Source organism: Thalassophryne amazonica, chromosome 10 (assembly GCF_902500255.1).
Source record: "Thalassophryne amazonica chromosome 10, fThaAma1.1, whole genome shotgun sequence".
Taxonomy (NCBI): domain Eukaryota; kingdom Metazoa; phylum Chordata; class Actinopteri; order Batrachoidiformes; family Batrachoididae; genus Thalassophryne; species Thalassophryne amazonica.
The window spans coordinates 102,888,183-102,905,937 of NC_047112.1; the positions used below are offsets into that span (position 1 = coordinate 102,888,183).

The 17,755-nt window shown below is 40.7% G+C and overlaps 1 long non-coding RNA gene across 1 annotated transcript; it reads right to left on the minus strand.

Annotated features, from left to right (window-relative positions):
* Positions 1-3,743: 3,743 nt before the first annotated feature.
* Positions 3,744-12,147, minus strand: LOC117518048. The gene is made up of 3 exons (XR_004562899.1): positions 12,137-12,147; positions 5,858-5,863; positions 3,744-3,827 (listed from the first exon to the last, which is right to left on the minus strand). It is a non-coding gene; the product is annotated as an uncharacterized LOC117518048 (long non-coding RNA).
* Between the last annotated feature and the right edge of the window lie 5,608 nt (positions 12,148-17,755).

Sequence of the window (17,755 nt, forward strand, 5' to 3'; positions counted from 1 at the left end):
AGGGGAAATCCAGATGAGCCAAAACCACCAGTGTCCGGTGTAGTGTGCAAGAGGTGATAATTTATAGCCAAAACTGCCCAGCAACCTGGCATTGTTCATGACAACCCTACAGGGAAGCCTCTATTTTAACCTCTGCCCAGGTTCAATATGATGAGGAACACAAACGAATTCATACATTAAAAATATTATATCTGCACAAAAATACAAATTCAGCTCCTGGAGCATGAAATATTTTCAACCTCACATAACCAGTCCTGCTCTTCCATGATGGCACTATAGATGAAGAGCGAGAACTAAGCAAGAGATTTGTCAATGTGACCTGTACAACCTGTTTTGGTTGAATAATTATTTACGGTATATTCTGAGTCCCAGACAATTATCAGTTCTTTCCCACAGTATGATTCAACCACTTATCTTTTGTCACAGTGACTTCTACATTTGACCTCAGGTGTAAAAGTCATGTCGTCACTTTGGGAAAATCAATCTTGCCGGCAGCATGAAAAGATAATTTTAGTGATCCATCCAGTATAACTTGTTTCATCTGGAGCCACAATTTGACTGTTGGAGGTAATATATTAAGAGGAGCAGGTAGTAGTAGTAATAATAATAATAATAAGGTCTCAAATGTCATTTATTCCACAGGATCATATTTTTTTGTGATCGTTTGCTTCTACTACTCTTTCCCATAACCTCATGCTTTGTAGTTACTGCAGCTTTGCACACCACCTTGTTCTTAAAAATAAGAACCAGCACACTTCATCTCCACTTCTAAGGTATCCTCTCATTTCCCAAGATTTTATTAAACAATCTGGTTAGAAACTCCACTGCCATCTCTCCTAGACATCTCCATGCCTCCACTGGAATGCCATGTGGACCAACTGCCTTTCCACTCTTCATCCTCTTCATAGCTGCCCTCACTTCATCCTTACTAATCTCCTGGTTTACTCTCTCCATATCATCCAGCCTTTTCTCTCCCTCATTTTCTTCACTCATCAGCTCTTCAAAATATTCCCTCCACCTTCTCAACACACTCTCCTTGCTTGTCAGAATTTTGCCATCTGCATCATTTACTGCAGCTGTGATCTGTGGGCTGGTGTATGTCTCTCTACCTGTGCCAGGAGAGTTGCCATGGCAAGGCGCAGCAAAAAAACAAACAAACAAACAAACAAAAAACAACCCCAAAACAAAACCCAACACAAAAACAGGCAGCCATCGACCCATTATTGATCAGCACACTGGGAAAAATCCCTGTACTCCCAATGTACCTCCTTTGTCTTCTAACCGAACTGTGGGGCATATTCACTGATGATATTCATCATCACCCCTTCAGTTTCCAACTTCCCACTCATCACTCTGTCGGACACTCGCTTAATGTCCAATACACTCTTAACATACTATTCCTTTAAAATGACCCCAACACCATTTCACTCGCAATGTACTGGCTGCACACCCCATGTGGCTGAGCTGGGAACAGACCAGAAAATATGCTTTAAAAAAAGGCAATATGACCTCAGTTTCTTCAAAATAGTTTTGGAACGGGATGTCCTATATTAATTAGCTTGCTGAAAAGGTGTATAATACAAACCAATTAAGATTCCCATGCAAGTGCATTCCGGGGGATCAGGCTTTTTGGGAGCCCTCATGGGTGGGCAGGTGGAGGTCATGACGGTACCCTGGTTTAAGAATGTACTTTCTGTGTACTCTTCCACTTTAGTATTGTGACATTTGGATGAAAACAGGCACAATCTGTGTCTAAGTCATTCTTCAATCCACATTTACTGTGACACACCTTTGGCTTTTATATGAGTGTTATCTTTCAAAAAAGGGGGGACTGTGTGGTGTAACAGCAAATCCTCAAACAAAAGCTTGTGTACAGTGTTGAGATTTGGGTAACCAGGAGGCCACGACAGGTTGCAAACTAAATAATAACATGAGGCTGTGGACTCAGACGTGCTGTGGGTTCAAACAGGTACCACTGGATTGCTTTGTTTTTCTTGCCAAGGGCACAGAATCCCATCATGGATTGGAGTCGAGCAGTTTTGGTAAACACAATCAAAGCCTTCCACCAACCAGCCCTGGATCTGAGAGCAGGCAGCTGGTGAACCACAACCCATCAATCACAGCTAATCCAACACTAAATGTCTTCAGTGTCCTTTGATGTCACTTAATATCGCTGATGGTGTGGTGTTAACACAAAACAGTTTCACAGTTACAAATGGGCAGTGAAATGAAACGCGGACCAGCTTCCTTCACGTAATTAGTGAATGTAAAGTACCATTTAATTGTTTACATTCCAAAATTCATTACATTCATTGTTCACATATTATTATTATATAAGAAAAATTGCAGGAAATACGAGCAGGGCTCATATGTCAAGTTTCATCAACAGTTTGGAGTGAGATTACACTCCAAATTTGGCAGCTGCTGCTTCTTTGCCTCAGCCAATTCTCCCATTTATTGTAGTAGTAGTACGTGGTTACAGTAGTGCGTTGGCCAAGCAGTTAGTGCACTTGTTTCCAGGACAGGAAGTCCCTAGTTCCAGACCACCCCTGCCCATTCTCCATGTAATGTGGAGTTGTGTCAGGAAGGGCATCCAGTGTGCCAGATTAAGATGCAGATCTGCTGTGGCAACTTCGACTGAAAAACAAAAAGTAGTCATAGGTAATATCTACTATATTTAAATAACTTAAGGGAAATTTTTAAAAAAATCAGGTCCAGATTGATAAGGAAGCTGGATAACTATATTAATGAAAGTCTCATGGAGAAAAGGTGGGAAAAATTCTGCACTTCTCACTCCTTTTGGAATATGTAAACCAAGACAAGTGCCAACACATACGACCTATTTCTATTATGATTTCCTTGATTTTTCTACAAGTATAATGTATTACGTGCTTGATGTTTTACTGTCTCCATACACACCGTACAGATGATTAGGGCAAAATTATCAGCGCCCCCCCCCCCCCCCCCCCCCCCCCCCCCCCATTTAATTTAATGTTTTCTTAAAACTTTCCCAAGTGCTTTTTGAACAGAATTTTCAACACAGCACTTCTGAACATCTTAGTTTTATTTTGGATGCTTACATTATTTAACACAAAATTACCATGGTTGAAATTAATAGCCCTCTGATGCTAATAGTCAGATGTGTGTCCTTTTTGCTGGATAACAGCCTGCAGTTGTTTGTTGTAGTTTTCACCAAGTCCCAGACATGTCTCCTGAGAAATCCCATCCCAGTCTTCTTTGGTGAATCTCTCAAGATCCTCCAAATTTGATGGTCTTCTGGCATGGACTTTGGTGTTCAGTTCACCCTACAGATTTTCAAAGAGATTCAACTCAGGGCTTTGTGCAGGCGAATCAGTAATGTTCACTTTGGTCTTCTGGAGATGGCGATGTATGTTTTGGGTCATTGTGGTATTGGAAGACAAAGTGACAACCCAGATCCAGTTTAGCTGCTAACTGCTTGAGGTTTTCTTTCAAAATCTTCAGATATCCTTCTTTTTTCATGATTCCTTCCACCTTGAGAAGATTCCCAGTTCCAGATGCACTGAAGCATCCCCACAGCATCATACTCCCACTGCTGTGTTTCACTGTGGGAATGGTGTTCTTTGGATTATATGTCTCTCTATTCTTTCTCCAAACATAAGCAACATCCCTATGGCTAAAGAGCTCTCATTTCATCTCCTCGGACCAAAGGACAAACTTCCATGATGCATAATCTTTCTCCAGGTTGTCCTTAGTGTAGTGTGCTGTAGTGATTGTCTTCTTTGACACTACACTTGCCGACTTGGCTAAGTCATTCACTAGTGTCTTGGCAGTTGTTCTGGGGTCTTCTTTCCAGACTCTTTGAAATTTCTTTGCTTCCTACCTTTGCCAGGCTTGTTCTGTACTTGATGACACTTTTCACTCCAGTTGGAAAGGCTGTGATAACTCGTTCTACTGCTCTGTGAACATCAGAAATTCTTTTTCTCAAGTCTAAATTGATTTCTTTTGATACTTTCTCAACTCTTACTGAATTTTTATACTGTATGTACCCTCAGTTTTAACTTGATTTTACAAGCTTTGAGCATTACTTTAATAAAGTTAAAGCACATCATTGTACAACAGTGGTTTGAGCTATGTTTCACCTAAAAGGTCAGTTCTTAAGGGGGCTGATAATTTTGACCCTGGTAGTTTTTGTGAAATAATTTTGTTTCAGTGTGCAAAGTAAAATAATGTAATCATCCAAAATAAAACTAAGATGTTTAGAAATGCTGTGTTGAAAATTCCTAGCTCTGTTTAAAAAAACACTTGGGAAAATTTTGAAGAAAAAAAAATTAACCTAGGTATCAGCCGGACGGTCAGGCGAGGACACAGTACTGAGCAGCTTGTTATGTGGGCCGCTGAAGAGGAGGTACTGCTGGCCCACCACCACCAGAGGGCGCCCTGCTTGGAGTGTGGGCTCCAAGCAGGAGAGGGCGCCAGACCCAGAAGAAGTGACAGCTGTCACTCATCGCACCAGCTGTCACTCATCTACACCACTATATAAGCCGGACTGCAACTCCACCTGGAGAACACCATCATGTCTCAACACTCCACTGTGATGCGCATGTATCCTGTCCTCACATGGTAATACATAAAAACATATGTCATCTTTGCAATGCGGTCAGGAGCGAGCACGTCAGTGCACACTGGACATCATCAGCCAGGCTGTCCCATTGCGAGAATATCCGTCTGATCATGTGAAAGCTCAGCTAGCAATCCAAATGTCATGTCTACCACTTGAGTTATAGTCCACATGATGCGGTGTCCTACAGCGTGCCACGTGCTGGACAGATGGACACACAGAGCCGCTGATGTGTCCATGATATGAGTATTGAGTCATGTTAGTTGATTACTTTCTTGTTTATACCCATGGCGATGGTTCATATACAGAGGAACAGAAGGATGATACTTGTATTGTCTACTCTTTACAACAGGAATTAAATATTTTACCAGGCAAAACGAAATCCATTTGTTTTGTCATTGTGAACACAGACCGTCAAGTCATCAGGCATCACTTACACATCATATGAATAGTACTTTACAAAAATCATATGAAAAGCACTTTATTAATCCTGAAGGAAATTGTTTTGCCAGAGTGCCGCAAGAGTGACAGTAAACATTGCTTTGTGTGTGTGTGTGTGTGTGTGTGTGTGTGTGTGTGTGTGTGTGTGTGTGTGTGTGTGTGTGTGTGTGTGTGTGTGTGTGTTTTTTTACACACAAAATCATTGCCAGTAACTTGATTGTCTTATATTTAAACAGTACATTCATTGTTCTTATAATGTTCTGTCATTTTGTCCTTACACGTTGATTTATGGACATTTCTCCAACATGTGATTGCTTCCACTACTGTGTGAGCGAGGTATGGTATCACATCTCACATGCTTGCACGGTTCTCACATGCTGCATGGTTTCATGCACACGAGTGTGCATTTTGCGGTTTGCCAATTCATTTTTTTTTTGTCCTTTTTCGGACGGTTTCTGCTTCTTTCACCCAACTTAGTGTTATGTGTGAAGGGGCCCTGAAGAAGGTCTGCTGACAGACACAGGTATTTCACATTTAGACTAATCAAGTGATGTTCTCCCAGATCTTTGTATTGCTGCACTCACTGTTGCCCTTTTAGGCCTGAAGGTTTTCTGACCGAAAGCTTGGACTATAACATAAAATTTTTGAACAGATTTGAATGTCCTGATGCTCTCTTTTTTTGTGATTAATTAATCAAAATGAATTGCGTATCTAATTTGTATTTTTTTTTTTAAATCCTGTAAATAACGAGGCACATAGAGCAGAAACATGAGTCACTAAAAAACACAACAGCAGTGGAGTCTTTCAAATCCAAACTAAACACTCATTTGATTTATCACTTTCAATTAATTTCATTTTATATAGGACCAAATCACAGCAATGCTGCCTCAAGGCGCATCACACAAGTAAGGTCTAACCTTACCAACCCCTAGAGCAAGCACACAGGTCACAGTGGTAAGGAAAAACTCCCTCTGGTGATATTGATGAAGAAATCTCAAGCAGACCAGACTCAAAGAGGTGACCCACTGCTTAGGCCATTCTAACAGTTATAAGGTTTTACAAAGTCTTCCAAAGCTGAACAGAAAACAGGAAATCAAAACAACATAACATAACAAAAAGATGCATTTGATGAGAAGTCCACACAGGCGTTTATGCCACAGGCAGGGGTCATCCAGCATTCCACATGCTGTCAGTGGGCCTGTTCCCAAGGTAATATTCACTCCAAACACAGACTGCAATGTGCTGCATCAGCTTCAGACATGGCATCTCACGGTCCGTCTGGCACCCTGTGTTCAGTAGCCAGCAGTCCTGCAGCCCTATGCGACTAAAATTTTGGATTATACTGGTAATCCTCGAATATATATATATATATATATATATATATATATATATATATATATATATATATATATATATATATATATATATATATATATTATATATATATATATATATATATATATCAATCAATCAATTTTTTTTTTATATAGCTCCAAATCACAACAAACAGTTGCCCCAAGGCGCTTTATATTGTAAGGCAAGGCCATACAATAATTATGTAAAACCCCAACGGTCAAAACGACCCCCTGTGAGCAAGCACTTGGCTACAGTGGGAAGGAAAAACTCCCTTTTAACAGGACGAAACCTCCAGCAGAACCAGGCTCAGGGAGGGGCAGTCTTCTGCTGGGACTGGTTGGGGCTGAGGGAGAGAACCAGGAAAAAGACATGCTGTGGAGGGGAGCAGAGATCGATCAATCAATCAATCAATTTTTTTATATAGCGCCAAATCACAACAAACAGTTGCCCCAAGGCGCTTTATATTGTAAGGCAAGGCCATACAATAATTATGTAAAACCCCAACGGTCAAAACGACCCCCTGTGAGCAAGCACTTGGCTACAGTGGGAAGGAAAAACTCCCTTTTAACAGGAAGAAACCTCCAGCAGAACCAGGCTCAGGGAGGGGCAGTCTTCTGCTGGGACTGGTTGGGGCTGAGGGAGAGAACCAGGAAAAAGACATGCTGTGGAGGGGAGCAGAGATAAATCACTAATGATTAAATGCAGAGTGGTGCATACAGAGCAAAAAGAGAAAGAAACAATGCATCATGGGAACCCCCCAGCAGTCTACGTCTATAGCAGCATAACTAAGGGATGGTTCAGGGTCACCTGATCCAGCCCTAACTATAAGCTTTAGCAAAAAGGAAAGTTTTAAGCCTAATCTTAAAAGTAGAGAGGGTGTCTGTCTCCCTGATCTGAATTGGGAGCTGGTTCCACAGGAGAGGAGCCTGAAAGCTGAAGGCTCTGCCTCCCATTCTACTCTTACAAACCCTAGGAACTACAAGTAAGCCTGCAGTCTGAGAGCGAAGCGCTCTATTGGGGTGATATGGTACTACAAGGTCCCTAAGATAAGATGGGACCTGATTATTCAAAACCTTATAAGTAAGAAGAAGAATTTTAAATTCTATTCTAGAATTAACAGGAAGCCAATGAAGAGAGGCCAATATGGGTGAGATATGCTCTCTCCTTCTAGACCCCGTCAGTACTCTAGCTGCAGCATTTTGAATTAACTGAAGGCTTTTTAGGGAACTTTTAGGACAACCTGATAATAATGAATTACAATAGTCCAGCCTAGAGGAAATAAATGCATGAATTAGTTTTTCAGCATCACTCTGAGACAAGACCTTTCTAATTTTAGAGATATTGCGTAAATGCAAAAAAGCAGTCCTACATATTTGTTTAATATGCGCTTTGAATGACATATCCTGATCAAAAATGACTCCAAGATTTCTCACAGTATTACTAGAGGTCAGGGTAATGCCATCCAGAGTAAGGATCTGGTTAGACACCATGTTTCTAAGATTTGTGGGGCCAAGTACAATAACTTCAGTTTTATCTGAGTTTAAAAGCAGGAAATTAGAGGTCATCCATGTCTTTATGTCTGTAAGACAATCCTGCAGTTTAACTAATTGGTGTGTGTCCTCTGGCTTCATGGATAGATAAAGCTGGGTATCATCTGCGTAACAATGAAAATTTAAGCAATACCATCTAATAATACTGCCTAAGGGAAGCATGTATAAAGTGAATAAAATTGGTCCTAGCACAGAACCTTGTGGAACTCCATAATTAACTTTAGTCTGTGAAGAAGATTCCCCATTTACATGAACAAATTGTAATCTATTAGACAAATATGATTCAAACCACCGCAGCGCAGTGCCTTTAATACCTATGGCATGCTCTAATCTCTGTAATAAAATTTTATGGTCAACAGTATCAAAAGCAGCACTGAGGTCTAACAGAACAAGCACAGAGATGAGTCCACTGTCCGAGGCCATAAGAAGATCATTTGTAACCTTCACTAATGCTGTTTCTGTACTATGATGAATTCTAAAACCTGACCGAAACTCTTCAAATAGACCATTCCTCTGCAGATGATCAGTTAGCTGTTTTACAACTACCCTTTCAAGAATTTTTGAGAGAAAAGGAAGGTTGGAGATTGGCCTATAATTAGCTAAGATAGCTGGGTCAAGTGATGGCTTTTTAAGTAATGGTTTAATTACTGCCACCTTAAAAGCCTGTGGTACATAGCCAACTAACAAAGATAGATTGATCATATTTAAGATCAAAGCATTAAATAATGGTAGGGCTTCCTTGAGCAGCCTGGTAGGAATGGGGTCTAATAAACATGTTGATGGTTTGGATGAAGTAACTAATGAAAATAACTCAGACAGGACAATCGGAGAGAAAGCGTCTAACCAAATACCGGCATCACTGAAAGCAGCCAAAGATAACGATACGTCTTTGGGATGGTTATGAGTAATTTTTTCTCTAATAGTTAAAATTTTGTTAGCAAAGAAAGTCATGAAGTCATTACTAGTTAAAGTTAATGGAATACTCAGCTCAATAGACTCTTCGTCAGCCTGGCTACAGTGCTGAAAAGAAACCTGGGGTTGTTCTTATTTTCTTCAATTAGTGATGAGTACAAAGATGTCCTAGCTTTACGGAGGGCTTTTTTTATAGAGCAACAGACTCCTTTTCCAGGCTAAGTGAAGATCTTCTAAATTAGAGAGACGCCATTTCCTCTCCAACTTACGGGTTATCTGCTTTAAGCTACGAGTTTGTGAGTTATACCACGGAGTCAGGCACTTCTGATTTAAAGCTCTCTTTTTCAGATGAGCTACAGCATCCAAAGTTGTCGTCAATGAGGATGTAAAACTATTGACGAGATACTCTATCTCACTTACAGAGTTTAGGTAGCTACTCTGCACTGTGTTGGTATATGGCATTAGAGAACATAAAGAAGGAATCATATCCTTAAACCTAGTTACAGCACTTTCTGAAAGACTTCTAGTGTAATGAAACTTATTCCCCACTGCTGGGTAGTCCATCAGAGTAAATGTAAATGTTATTAAGAAATGATCAGACAGAATGGAGTTTTCAGGGAATACTGTTAAGTCTTCTATTTCCATACCATAAGTCAGAACAAGATCTAAGATATGATTAAAGTGGTGGGTGGACTCATTTACATTTTATACATATATATATATATATATATATATATATATATATATATATATATGTATGTATGTGTATAGGTATGTATGTATGTATGTGTAGGTATATGTATATATATCATATATTGATTGATTGATATATATATATATATATATATCAATCAATCAATCAATCAATTTTTTTTTATATAGCGCCAAATCACAACAAACAGTTGCCCCAAGGCGCTTTATATTGTAAGGCAAGGCCATACAATAATTATGTAAAACCCCAACGGTCAAAACAATCCCCTGTGAGCAAGCACTTGGCTACAGTGGGAAGGAAAAACTCCCTTTTAACAGGAAGAAACCTCCAGCAGAACCAGGCTCAGGGAGGGGCAGTCTTCTACTGGGACTGGTTGGGGCTGAGGGAGAGAACCAGGAAAAAGACATGCTGTGGAGGGGAGCAGAGATCGATCACTAATGATTAAATGCAGAGTGGTGCATACAGAGCAAAAAGAGAAAGAAACAGTGCATCATGGGAACCCCCCAGCAGTCTACGTCTATAGCAGCATAACTAAGGGATGGTTCAGGGTCACCTGATCCAGCCCTAACTATAAGCTTTAGCAAAAAGGAAAGTTTTAAGCCTAATCTTAAAAGTAGAGAGGGTGTCTGTCTCCCTGATCTGAATTGGGAGCTGGTTCCCAATGGACCAACAGTATATATATATATGATTTGCATATATATATATATATATATATATATATATTTATGTGTTAGTGGGTATGTATATAGGTGTATATGTGAGTGTGTACATGTGTGTGTATAAATGTATATATATATATATATATATATGTGTATGTTAATGCATATACAAGGGCTGTCAATAAAGTAAGGGTCCTTTTTATTTTTTTCAAAAACTATATGGATTTCATTCATATGTTTTTACATCAGACATGCTTGAACCCTCGTGCGCATGCGTGAGTTTTTCCACGCCTGTCGGTGACGTCATTCGCCTGTGAGCACTCCTTGTGGGAGGAGTCGTCCAGCCCCTCGTCGGAATTCCTTTGTCTGAGAAGTTGCTGAGAGACTGGCGCGTTGTTTGATCAAAATTTTTTCTAAACCTGTGAGACACATCGAAGTGGACACGGTTCGAAAAATTAAGCTGGTTTTCAGTGAAAATTTTAACGGCTGATGAGAGATTTTGAGGTCATTCTGTCGCTTTAAGGACTTCCCACGGTGCAAGACGTCGCTCAGTGCTCTCAGCCGCCGTCGTCAGCCTGTTCAAGCTGAAAACCTCCACATTTCAGGCTCTATTGATCCAGGACGTCGTGAGAGAACAGAGAAGTTTCAGAAGAAGTCGGTTTCAGCATTTTATCCGGATATTCCACTGTTAAAGGAGATTTTTTTTAATGAAAGACGTGCGGACGGATCCGCGCATCGGGACGCAGCCGATGCGGTGCGGCGGCACAGGAAAAACACCTCCGTGTTGATAACCATTTGTAAAATCCAGGCGGCTTTTGATGGCTTTCAGTGGAGTGAGTATGTGAGAAATTGTTTAACAGGCAGGACATGTTCCAACTTGTCCTTAAGGCTTTCAACAGAGGTGTTTTTCCTGTGGCGGAGCGTCGCGGCGGCTGCGTCCCAACGCGCGGACCCGTCCGCACGTCTTTCAAAAAATCTCCTTTAACAGTGGAATATCCGGATAAAATGCTGAAACCGACTTCTTCTGAAACTTCTCTGTTCTCTCACGACGTCCTGGATCAATAGAGCCTGAAATGTGGAGGTTTTCAGCTTGAACAGGCTGACGACGGCGGCTGAGAGCGCTGCGCGACGTCTCGCACCGTGGGAAGTCCTTAAAGCGACAGAATCACCTCAAAATCTCTCATCAGCCGTTAAAATTTTCACTGAAAACCAGCTTAATTTTTCGAACCGTGTCCACTTCGATGTGTCTCACAGGTTTAGAAAAAATTTTGATCAAACAACGCGCCAGTCTCTCAGCAACTTCTCAGACAAAGGAATTCCGACGAGGGGCTGGACGACTCCTCCCACAAGGAGTGCTCACAGGCGAATGATGTCACCGACAGGCGTGGAAAAACTCACGCATGCGCACAAGGGTTCAAGCATGTCTGACGTAAAAACATATGAATGAAATCCATATAGTTTTTGAAAAAAATAAAAAGGACCGTTACTTTATTGACAGCCCTCGTATGTACGTATATAGGTATATATGGAACGGCCCAAGCAGAGGGTCACCCCCGAGAGCCTGGTCTGCTTGAGTTTTTCCTCACCACAGTTGCCTAGTGCTTGCTCTGGGGGTCGGCAAGGTTGGTCCTTATTTGAGTGGAGTGACTTGGGCCAAGTTTGTTGTGATTTGGCGCTTTATATATATATATATATCCTATATATATCCTATATATAAGTCCTTACAGCGACAGAAACACCCGATAATCTCTCATCAGCCGTTAAACTTTTCACCGAAAACCAGCTTAATTTCTCGAATAGTGTCCACTCGGATATTCCTCACAGGTCCAGAAAAAATTTTGATAAAGCAACGCGCGCCGTCTGGAGCAGCGTGTGAAACAAAGGAATTCAGCCGAGAGGGCGGGACCACATCTCACTCAAGGCCTGCCCACAGGGAAATGACGTCACCGACATGCGTGAAAAACTCACGCATGCGCACGAGGGTTCAAGCATGATTGGTGGAATCGCACGTCATTCAAATCCATATAGTTAAAAAAAATAATAAAAGGGTCAGTTTATTACCTAATAGACCTCGTATATATATATATATATATATATATAGATATATATATATATATATATATATATATAGATAGATAGATAGATAGATTGTAGTAGAGTGCCTTGATTAGAGAGAGTGGCGTCAACTCAGAACATGGCGCCATTTTAGGTTCAACTGCACTGAACTACTGAATGAACATTTAATGTTTTCAACATTTTAAAAACTCATTTAACATACAGCAACACATCCAGGTACAGGTATTATCAAAATAAATATAAAAATAGTTATGCTATCAAATTTGCATAAATTTACAATTTCTGATGATTTATTTAATTAATTTAAAGCCTGATTTATGCAGCTGCAGCTCTGTGTCATGTAATGACGTGCGTGACAGTTTTAAAGTTTTCCGTCTCTGGATTATGCTTTATTCTGGACTACAATCATCACCTCTAAATCAAAGATAAGATGTACACTTTCCTCTTTTACTGACTTTGTGCAGTAAATGTGCGGACTTTTCTGATCCATTTATCAACATGCACGATATAAAATATGATGGGAGATGAAGGATTAAAAGCCAAAACGTGTCAAATCACACCCTTTTGTGTCTGATTTAACAGCTGCACGTCCAGGCATTTATCCAATGTGCGCCATATGTATGTAACGGATTAGTTAGTCAGGAAGCGCCAAATATCTACAGGGAATCCTGCATCGGGACCTGTCCCTCATTTAATGACCGGGTCAAAATTTCCTCTGAATTTCTTTTTCTGCCAAATGTATTTGATCCATTATCAAAATGTTATCTGCTTGTGCACTGCAAAAACTATTAAAATATGATCAGGGACGAAGGATTGAAAGCAGCAAAGTGTGAAATCACAGCTTTTTGCTGTGTCTGAGGATTTGAAAAGGTGGACGAAAGAGCTTTATCATTGAATAGCCTGCGAAGCAAGAGTGCAAAAGGGATGAAAGAGGAATTTAACAAAACCAAAGCTAATGATCTCGACGCTTTAAACGAAATGCGCCTGGAGCCACAGCTGGAGCAGTGTGTGTTTGCATCTCTGAGTTCCAGGACACGGTGCTGGGACGAAGCTCATAGTGCCTGAGTCCTGGAGAAACTGCAAACAGAAGCTGTGGAGATCTGTGTGCACGTCGGTGGACCACCTGGTCTGGTTCCTCATCCAGAACAAAAGAGCGATCATCTCCATCATCAGAACCCACACTGTCTTTCAACACACTGCGCGCTCCGTCTGGCTCCAATTAAAAAAAAAAATAAACCTCTAGTGTGCTGTGGTCACTGCTGTATCACTGTATTGTGTTCTAAGCCATATATTGATTTATAACAGAAAACTGTCAAAACGGAATAAATATAAGTGTAAAGATGATTGAATATATCAGAGCAGTAAATTGATCAGTGCGTGTGAACGCGCATTGACTCCCCATGTGCAGTCACCAGCTGATCACTGATCCACAACGTGAATTCTGCCTTCTAGAACAGCTCTTTATATAATCGTTTGAATTATCTACCTGTTGCCACATGTACATAAGGGCTGGATTGTCATTCCTACACTCATATTATTATTTTTTTTAATTAAATGTAACAAGCGCAGGAGCTGCAGCTGTCGCTGCGTTCAAGTACCGTCAGAAATTAGACAAATGAAATCAAATCAATTTTATTTATATAGCGCCAAATCACAACAAACAGTTGCCCCAAGGCGCCTTATATTGTAAGGCAAGGCCATACAATAATTACGGAAAAACAAAGACAACATTTTTGTTGTTTGAAATTCAGCAGTTGCTTGTGGCAAAATAATTCATTGTATCCACACAAAAGATTAATTCTTCCCTATATAAGGTGCCTGAGCCCATTGAAGCTGAATCCCCCCCCCACCACACACACACAGATAAAAAAATCCAAGCAAACAGGCTGAGTCTGCTTTGTAATTTCCGACGGTACATGAACGCAGCAGCAGTGCTCAGAAGCAGCTTTTTCACTGTGTGAAAACATTCAACTATAGTCGACCTAAGTCAAACTAAACAATAACGTTACAAAAATTAAACAAACAATTAAAAAACTTCATGAATGCCAGCAAATCGAAACACGGACGAATTGAGATTTTCGTTGCCCTTTGTTCAAATTTTTCAACAGTTTAAAAATCCTGACGAAGCGCCAGTTGCAGGAACGAAGCTGCACGAAGGTTAAACCATGCCAACGAAAGTCCAGATTTCTTGTTTCGTTTGGACTTTGTTGCCCTTCGTTAAGTGCCGTGTGACTGGGCCTTAACAGGTGCACGTCAGGCTGCGGCTCCAAGTCTGAGCACAGTGTGAAGAAAACGGTTGGACTTTTAATCACTTAAATGGCTCCGGTCCCACATGCCAGGGGTTTCATGGAAATACGTTGCGATTGGATGGAACATTTTATCAGAGAAAGATCCATTGTACAAAATCAGTTATACACGGTGTTTATTACATGGAAAACAATACAAAAACATTGGGACTTTTTGTCCAGTGCCTGTGAATATCTGGTTTATATGACGATGGCTTAGATGAGTTTTACTGTACATGGGACTGAACAATAAATTTACCTCTCAAAGCTTTGACGATGATGTCGGCTTCCATCCAACACGACTGACTTTATTTTCCCAAATTTTTCTTCTGTTTGGATCTGAAGGGAATCTGTACATCTTGAAGGCCTTGTTGTGTCTATTTGTGCATCCAAATGCACAACAACCCAGCATTTTCAGCAAATAAATAAATAAAACAGCTGGATTTACATGCAGACACATTAACAGCGAATGCTATTTTGGCCCCAAGATGGCACAACAAGTAACGTGACCGATTTTTTTCAACTCGTCATGTTGCCTCTCTTGCTAATAAAGGCACGCTAGATTGTAGCCGTAGGTGTATCTGGAACCAGTTCTTCAAAATAGCCCCAATTACACCTTTCAAAGTCACCCAAAGTCAAAAGTCATGTGATTAATAGAAATGTGAGGTCCTGATTGGGGCTGTATGCATTTCCACATATGAAACTTAAATTGCACCAGGAAGGGCATTCTGTGGAAAAGAAACTAAATAAGTGATGAACCCAAATTGTGACCTTTACATTTAACTGTTTTCTCAAACTCACAACACCTTTTCTTCAGCTGATCCTCAGCCATTTCACAAAGTTTATTCCAAAATGAATTCAAACTCCTTGAACTGTGGTGTTCAAGGAGTTTGTGGTGAAACCTGTTTTCATTCCTCAAGTTAGAGCCAAGTTAACCGGGAACTAAATGTAACAGCATGGGAGAGTGTGTGACACACCTGATGGGAAGAGAAAAAGCCAGGAACACCAACACGGAGATTCACCTTCTTCCTTGTTTTGGAAATCAATACACATCATGATACATATGTGCTCTTGCATTTGTCTCTCATGTGTAAATGATCTAACATCAGGAAGTGGTTGATGTACTTGTACTTGATACACTAAATAAGTGATTTGAGATTAACAGCAAACGAAAGGAAATCTAAGTGAACCATTATCACTGGAGTCAAAGTATATAACAATTCAATTCAGCCCATTTCTGTTGGTTTCATATAAAAGCATCGTGTTTGGAAAAGATGGCAACAGTCCTGCTGTTCACAGGGGGAGATGAAACCAAGAAATTGTCACGATGCTGAAGGAGAGGGTGATGATATGGAACCCTGAACAAGCAGGTGTTCTGGACCCTACTTCAGCACTTCTGTGAGGTAACACAATCTTTCATGTTTGAACTTTCAAAAATATAGTTCATGATGTAAAAGTCGTGGAGCGGTGTTTAGTAACCACACTACCGGTATCCTGGTAACAACGTGACAGATGTGATTGGTCTGGCCCTCGATCTATTAAAAAGTATGTATGTGGAGAACATCACGATGCCTCGGGGCAGCTCATGCACACGTTAACCTCCATCTACGAGCTTCCACATGTAATCTAAGCGAGGGCTTGAAGTGTCCTTTGTCACCGGATATGCTTTAAAAATAAAACATGCTGTCCATGTAGTGGGATGCTTGAATGAAAGTGGATATTTCACAGGCATTTCTTCAAGTCTCTGATGGGTAGATGGATATCTTTAACATACCACAGTCTTCAAACAATTACACGTTCAGCTTGCTGTACTTCGGCCTAAATCTTACAAAGCGGCACAAAGTCCAGCTCAGTTGCTTTTGCTAACTACCACCCAGCACAGTCATTTAGACACCCTATGCCCACATCCTGTTGTGTATATGTGGTTGTATTGGTCTAGAAATGAGGCGTGATCACCCGCCAAGCTGGCACATTGATATTGTCCATTCCCAGAAAGCATTTTTGTCATACACCACCAAAGACTAAAGTCCACTCTTGTACAGCAGTCAGACACTCCTTACATAAGAGGATTCACAACACACGTACACTCCGTCTACACATGTTGGTGTCTGTGGGCTGTCCACTTCCACACTGTTAATATGAAAATGAGGATTTGGTTTGTGTTAATGGCCGTAAGTGCAAAATGAATTCCAGTCAGCCGCCTGCACAGCGTGCTTTGATATGCACAAACTTTGCCACATAACTGACCGTGGTCATTCATTTGTTCATTTTCTGTACCAGCTTATTCCAATTAGAGGTTAGTGTGCTTGTTTCCAGTCAGGAAGGTTCCTGGTTCAAACCATGTCTATTCTCCATGAAATGTGGAGTTGCATCAGGAAATACATCTAGCATAAAACCATAAAACCAATTAATTTGAATTTGCTGTGGTGACCCCGAGTGAAAAACGCCAAATTGGAGCTGGAGCCTATCCCAGCAGTAGTTGAATGCAGTGGTGGGCACAGTTCCGCTAATCCTCTAATTATTGAAGCTAACTTTTTTGTTTGTGGATTAGCTTTTCAGCTAACTTCAAAAACCATCAGCGGAATTGCCTATTTAGTTCCGATAACTTTTAGACCACTAACATTTTTTTACACAGTTAGTGATGGTGAAAAACATTTATAAATCCTGTTGGCTCCTGTCTGCTATGTATTTTGCAGGAGTGAGGCAGCTAAGAGGAGCTGAGCTCAACTCTACCCCAGCAGAAGGGGCCTGGCCACCATGCTGCTACAACACCCCCCCCCCCCCCCCAAAGTCATTACCCGTTACAGCATACAGCAGTACAGCGGTAATTTTGTTTATAAATCAAAACAATAGGTCAAACCTGCTTTCTTTTTGAGGATGTATCCTGTGAATGGAAATGATGTTTCCTTTGATGATGATGTGTTGGGTTTGTGATTGTCTTTGATTCTAATCAGAAGTACTGGCGGTGTTTAAACTCAAAACCGGCCTGTCAGTTGAATGTACTGGAGACAGTACTGAAAGTTATTGGTTATCAGTTAGCTGTAGCTTCCGCTAATTTGTTTTTTGTGTGTGTGTGTGTGGTTTATTGGTTTAGCATTATAAGAGTTTACTTTTCAGTTAGCTGATTAGTGGTTATCAAAGCTAACTTTTTGGTTAGCTGTGCC